The sequence below is a fragment of the Festucalex cinctus genome, chromosome 9 (assembly GCF_051991245.1).
Source record: "Festucalex cinctus isolate MCC-2025b chromosome 9, RoL_Fcin_1.0, whole genome shotgun sequence".
Taxonomy (NCBI): Eukaryota; Metazoa; Chordata; class Actinopteri; order Syngnathiformes; family Syngnathidae; genus Festucalex; species Festucalex cinctus.
In genome coordinates, this window is record NC_135419.1 from 20,993,243 (window position 1) to 21,000,310 (window position 7,068).

Sequence of the window (7,068 nt, forward strand, 5' to 3'; positions counted from 1 at the left end):
GCGGCAAAAAGATGAGAACGCTGACGGGCAACACCCGGATGGCAACACGGAGATGACAACACAAAAGAAGGGAACGCCCGGACAGCAAACCAAAAACAGCATATTGAAGACAACACAAAGATGATGATGCCAAGACTGCAAGACAATACAAAAAAAATATAACGCAAAGATGGCAACACAACCACAATAACAGACGTGAAGTTGGTGACACAAAGACGACAACAGAAAGATGGAAGATGTGAAGACGAAAAGACAGCAACCTGAAGATGGCAACTGCAAAGACGGCAAAATAATGACATCAAGTCGACAACATGAAGACAGTTACACAAATACGACAACCCAAAAACGGCGACACAACGATGACAACACAACGCAAAGAAAAACTCTGCAAAGTTGACACAAAGATGTCGATGCAAAGACAGTAAGACGACGAGGACAAAAGACTCAACAATATCGACACAAAAACGGCAATCGTATCAAACCCGATCAACTGACACATTTGATTGAAAGACGTTTTTTAACAAACCACTTGTTTGCAAAGAACAAGAACCAAGTCTACGATAGTGTATTAGGGCCACGTACAAATATTTTTTGCAGCGGTTGGGGGCAATACGGTATTCAGAGAGAAAAAAATTTGCGGAATATTGCCCCGAAACTCTAAAAATATAGGTAGTCCTCGAGTTACGCCGGAGTTACGTTCCTACGCTAGCGATGTAACCCGAATTTCAACTTAAGTCGAATTTCCCGATGAAAGTCAATATTTACATCAAAATAATGAATAAAAAAAAATCAAAAATACATGAAAATTTAAAAAATACGATGCTGTACGATTATCCGACTGAAGCCCAAGTCTTTGCCGATGTTTGTCGGTGTCTCTCCTTTCTGCGATCTTTTTATGATGTCTAGCTTCGTTTCCATGCTATTTGCTTTTCTTTTGGCTGGACCGACATTGATAGTATACGTAGCTTTCTTCTTTGGGACCATGATGCGGAAAAAAAAAAGAACACAAAAAAGCCGAAGATACTCCCACAAGTGCACAAGCGCTAGCAATAGCTAACGGCTAAATAGCGGACAAGAGGAAAACACTGCGGCCAAAATGGCGGACAAGGAGCCAGCCGTCATACAAGTCAGACATGATGACAAAACGACTCATCAAGATTCTGGATTTGAAACAATTGATGTATTTATTACAAGCCTGAGTTGTAGCTTTTGTCATATAGTGTTTACTTTTCTTGCCAATTGGAAATGTCACCGTGTTGATCTGCTGCTCCTCAAGTGGACGTGTTACAGCTGCCGGCTTGTCCTCACCTGTTGTCTCTTGCTAATCATTTTTGACGAGCAGAGCACATGGCAACACTTTAAAAGCAGACAAAAAAACAAAACCACACAGGATACAGCACAATGTTCAGCTCTGTTGGCTACCTTTGGTGTGCTTTTATTTTTATTTTTTTAGTTTATTTTTTTTTCTCTCTCTTCTTCCCCCCTGTGAATGTTGTGTTTGATTACCTGAATGTGACACATTCAAGTGCTTGTAATGTTGAAAATCAAGTGTTTCCTACGCAAATCCAACTTCATTGCTCTGCAATTTAGGCTCATCGATCTGTCTTATATATTAAGTCCAAAGGGGGGGACTCTCTAGAAAATTTTTGTGTGTTGTGTGCACGTGACAATGGCAAAAGTGACCCTAAAATGACTTCGAACCAAAATGGCAGATCCAGTATGTGATTTCAGACATTTTGTGTGTCTCGATGGACAACATGCCGACCAAATTTCAGACTGCGAACTCAGTGAAATTGCCGTTTAATTGCCGGGCTATATTGAAAATGAAAATCCAAGTGGAAAGTATCCCTGGAATCACCCCTAAAATGACTTATTCAATCTAAAATGGCTAACTTTGGGTGTGTGTGTGTTTGAACCTGGCTTCTTCAGACATTTTTGTGTGTTTATTAATGGTCAACATCATGTTGGAAAATGAAAGTCTCTTTGGGGGCGGTTTCTTTTCAAAATCCTGTTATGTACAGCCACTGACCTGTAGGGATGTAACGAAATCCAAACGTCACAATGTATATTATGTTCCCCTTCATCTGACAATTAGTGTAGGTTTTAAACATAGAAGGGCCAAAACATCCCTAATGAAAATTAGATTGCACTAAAACTAGCCACCAGAGTGCTAGAACTGCATAAATGGAAATCAGCCTGACTTTTTGAATAGATGTGTTGAATTTAAATATTGTGAACATGACGACGGCGATATATTATGGCACTTTTAATATCACGATATCGCGCTTATTGTTACATCCCTACTGACCTGTATATATTACTGGATAGCTGATAGCCCATACACGCTAGTGCAAGCCGCTGAAGTCACAGGGCAGCCATCTTGCTACTCCCACCTCGTGAGTAGAGTACTGTAAAAACTATACGGTATATGTGCAGATGAGACATATACAGCTCGTGGGCAGTTAATACCAAGGTGGTCACTATTTTTTTAACAAGTATAAATAAAAAAAAAAACAAGTGGACGGTATGTGCTGCATTGAAAACACCCTTTTTCTTTAATCGCCAATAATAGATTTGGCAAAGGCACCTTTATGTTGAAATACATTTAGAATTCTTTAATTTAAAAAGAATTACACAAGTTTCCTCCTGCACTAAATATCACTAAGCATATCATTTCTTCATGTATTTAAGTCAAGTTGTAAAATGTCTGAAGTACTCGTTTATGTTTAATACATTTAAAACACCATAAATCATGCTGTTTCTACTAAGTACTGTCTCAAATGTTATCCAGTTTGGATACTGGAAATGTTAAAGGTTCGAAAACGTTTCTTAGGAGGAGCAATATGGCCGACTTGCGACCTCAAAAGTCCTGGCCTATCCAGTCAAAAATACATATTATATATAGATCAGTGTGTACAACTGTTCCAATTACACTTGTGATAGTGACTTGAAAACAAAATGGTTGAATTCCTGTTTGTTTTCAGGCACTTGGGACATTTTTGATGGATCTCATGATTGACAGGCCTACCAAATTTCAATTTGTTGCCAAGTGAAATTGCCTTTGCGGGTGAAAAGAATCGCCGTAATGGACCCCTAAAATGTGTTATTCAACTCCAAATGGCAGACTTCCTGTATTTCTTCGTGAGGTTTTGTTTTGTTTTGTTTTTTTGTTTTTTTGTTTTTGGGGGGGGGGGGGTTCAATTAATGATTGACGTTGCTAAACACTCTTGGGGGCGGAGTTTCTTTTGAAAATCAGGTTGGGTTCAACTGAGCCGATGAAGCTGGCCCCTTTAAAGCAAAATGGTTGACTTCCTGTTTTCATGACTTTTTGATTTTTATTTTTATTTTCTTAATCATGATAGACCAAATATCATGCCAATTAATCAAACTTGTTGAATTTTTGAATGGCCAAAATGGGTTAGCGTTCGCCTCACTTTTTGGATCTCCCACCTGAACCACAAATCCTAAATGGAAAGATCCCCAACTGGCCCACCCCCGGATGAACGCAGCTGCAACAATTGTGCGAGTGTGAGAAGCTGCAAATGTTGATTTATTTGTCGCAAGATTGGTCAACTCTCCAATTTGGAGGAGGGTCTGGTCCTCGACACTTTTCATGCACGTGGGCATCGCTTCATCCGTCTCTGTCTCCTCCTTTTTGTTTTCCCGCTCCACCACCCACCATCGCTCATCATTTGGAATCTGAAAGCCGCGGCTAGAAAGGAGGCAGGTCGGAAGCTCATCAGCAGCTACGTAAAAAACACAACAACTCCCGCTCATGACGTTTCTGACGGCTTTGTTAATGCCGCAAGGAAGCCGCAAAATATTCTGAACGTTGTACTTCCTTCTTTATTTTCTTTATTGTTGTTGTTCTAGTCATGGTTGTTTTTTGTTATTATTGTGTTCGTGTCATTTTTGCATCTGTGGTCATTTCCTTTATTGTTGTACTGCTGGGTTGTTTTTTTACATTGCTGTTTTGTTGTTTTGTCTGTCATTTTGTTACTGTCATCTTTAATGTTAGCTATTTTTTTGCATAAATAGTTTGGGGGGGGGTTGTTATTGTTGCTGTCTTTTTGTTTCCATTGCCTTTTCTTTTTCTTAACTGTTGTTTTGTTTTATTTTTATTATCATAACCTTTGTGACTTCATAATTTTTTCCTGTTATTTTTTGTCTTCTTTCTGGATAATTCTTTTTATTGATGGTGGTCTCTTTTTTTGTTGTATTTTTGGGGGGGTGCTTTGTGTGTGTGGGTCGGGGGGCGGGGGGCTTGTTGTGTTTTTGGTGAGTGTTTTTGTTTTTTGTTTTTTTGTCGTCTTTTGTCAGTTGTTGTTGTTGTTGTTGTTGTTTTCTGCTTATGACTGCAGTCCATCTGAAATGCAGAAAATACAATCTGCTGACGATCCCCAAAAGTCAAGCAGATTTTTGTAAGTTTGGAACGTCAACAAAATTCAAACACAATCAGAATGTCAACATTTACATAGGAGTCTTCCTGTTGAACATCTCTTGCCGTAAATTTTTTGTTCAAAATGATGACACGTCTTGCTTCAACCTTTTTTTTGTTAGCTTTAGCTTGTGACCCTGCCAGGATAAGACTGACGTGCAAATTTTTGTTCTTCTGTTCTGTCACTACCACCGAGTCACACGAGTTGAACTGCAGGTGGCTGCTGCCCTCTGCTGTTTAGATTTGCAACAACACCAGAGGAAACCGAATGCAGGACTTGATACTGTTTTGTTATTGTTTTTCATTGTAGTGATTTCAATTGTTTTTGTTAAAGTTCACATTGCTCACATGATTTTCAAGAAGGTAATCAATAAATGTGAATATTTTCTAAACGCCATTTGCACCACAATTCTATTAGTTGACAAAGACACAAGTAGAGGCGCGGGACCCACTTCGGATCAGATTGGAGTGACTGAGGCCCCACAAATGAGTTGATGCCTTTTGGCTTCGGGGAATTGTATTTGGCTCCACAAGTCTTGAAACTGTCCATCCATGAACCATCCATCCATTTTCTTGACCGCTTATTCCTCACAAGGGTCGCGGGGGGTGCTGGAGCCTATCTCAGCTGGCTTTGGGCAGTCGGCAGGGTACACCCTCGACTGTTTGCCCGCCAATCGCACATCACACAAATAAGGTCCAAGCAAATCGCCATCACGTAATTTGGAACTAGTTTTTGTTGTAATCTTTTTCGTTGTTGTTGTTGTTGTTGTTGTTGTTGTTGTTGTTGGAGGCTGGCAACCAGTTCAGGGTGTACCCCGCCTACTGCCCATAGCCAGTTGAGATAGGCTCCAGCACCCTTGTGAGGAGCCAAGCAGTCAAGAAAATGGATGGCTGGATGGAGGGTCGTTGTTGTTGTTGTTGTTGTAATCTTTTTCCTCGTCCCATTTTAGCAGATAATTATTCATTGTTTTCATGGCACTTTTGCTGTTTTTTGTAGTTTATGTTTTCTATATGTTGTAAGTAATTATTTTTCTTTGGCGTGTTTACTTTTGTGCTATTGTCCTAATTGTAGCAGATGTTCCTTCCATCTTATTTTGTTTGTTTGTTGTTGTTGTTGTTTTCTTTCGTTTTTCTTTTGTGCCATTGCTTTCGTCGTTGTTATTCTTTCTGTGGTTGCCGTTAATGTAGTTGCCGTTTGAATATATGAAGTGAGCTCTCACGAAGTTACTTTTACTCTTGAAATCAAGTGTTTTCCTGCAGCTTTGCTTTAGTTTTGTACTTTTATGTTTTTCCCCCATATGCAAACATTCTTCGCCAGTTTATATTTGCAATCTTTCATCACGCACGATGACGGCAACAAAATTAAACACCTGTTGTTGTTGTCTCGCTTTTATCGTTTTGGCTAATATTTCCGTATCCGTGCGAATGGCCCTCCGCCGGGAGCGAGCTGGCGCACTCTGAACTTCAGTAGCCGAGTGCTTTTAATCAGATTTTTATTACATTTCTGCTCACATTCCGTAGTCGCGGGTGGCACATTTTAATAGCAAAGCGCATTAGCCACACACCGCCAGGGAAGCAAAGTGTTTGTTTTGCTCTTTTTTTCGCTCGCTCGTCCGCGCTCTAAATCTTTCTTTGGCTTTCAAACAAACGGCTAAGTGGAAGATGAAGCGAGCCGAGTCAGCATGGGTTGAAAAGCGGGCTGATGTACGACGGGCCGAGGCGGCGCGAGCTTAGCGCAGGGGGAACCTTTTCACCTCGTCATCGAAACTAATGTGCAACGGATGCTAAATATGCCACACGCGCGATTCAACATGGCAGACGAGAGCCTGGGAGAGAGGATTTGTCCATTTATTATATTAGATTTCGCTTACGTTACCATGACAACAAAGCTCAGGCAGTCCATAAAGCAACACTATACATCAAAGCTTTTTACATAAACAATTTCCATCAGTCGCTTGCTTTTCATGTGCCTTTCTGTGTTTTATTTTCACCAATTTTTTCGTTTTCTTGTGGATTTCTTTCAATTATGTCTTTCCTCTTTTTTTCTTTTCTTTTTTTTTTTGGAGGCGAGGTGTCTTATTTTATTTTTTCCCAACAGTGTTATTATTCAAAATGTTTTGAAATCATATAATGTAATTCTACCGGGAAACAAACTTCAACCAAACATGTACCTCTTAGGCGCTATACAAATGAAGATTACTTATTTACAATTAATTACAATAATTGGCTCCAGGTCAGCTATTTTAGTAACTTAGATCACAGGTTGCAGCTTAGATTAAAAAAATATATATATCTTTGATTGTCATATAGTCCGCATCTATCCTTGATTGTTAGCATCATTTGTTTGGGTCTTTGTTTCATAAAGACAAAAATGATTAAAATGCTTTTAGTTTAACTGCCAAAGTTGTCAACCAATTGTGAAATTTGGATTCCAAAAGGAGTTTCCACGCCAGTAGGTTGTAACGGCGCCTAATGACCAGTAGAGGGAACCAGTGCACCAAACAAACACGCATTTTAACACACCCGCGCACACGTCACAGTTTTAATTATCAGCTTCAGTTTATTGGAAAGAAAGGTACAGAAATGTGGGGAAAAAAAAGGCAAAATTATATACAGAGTGGGGTTTTTTT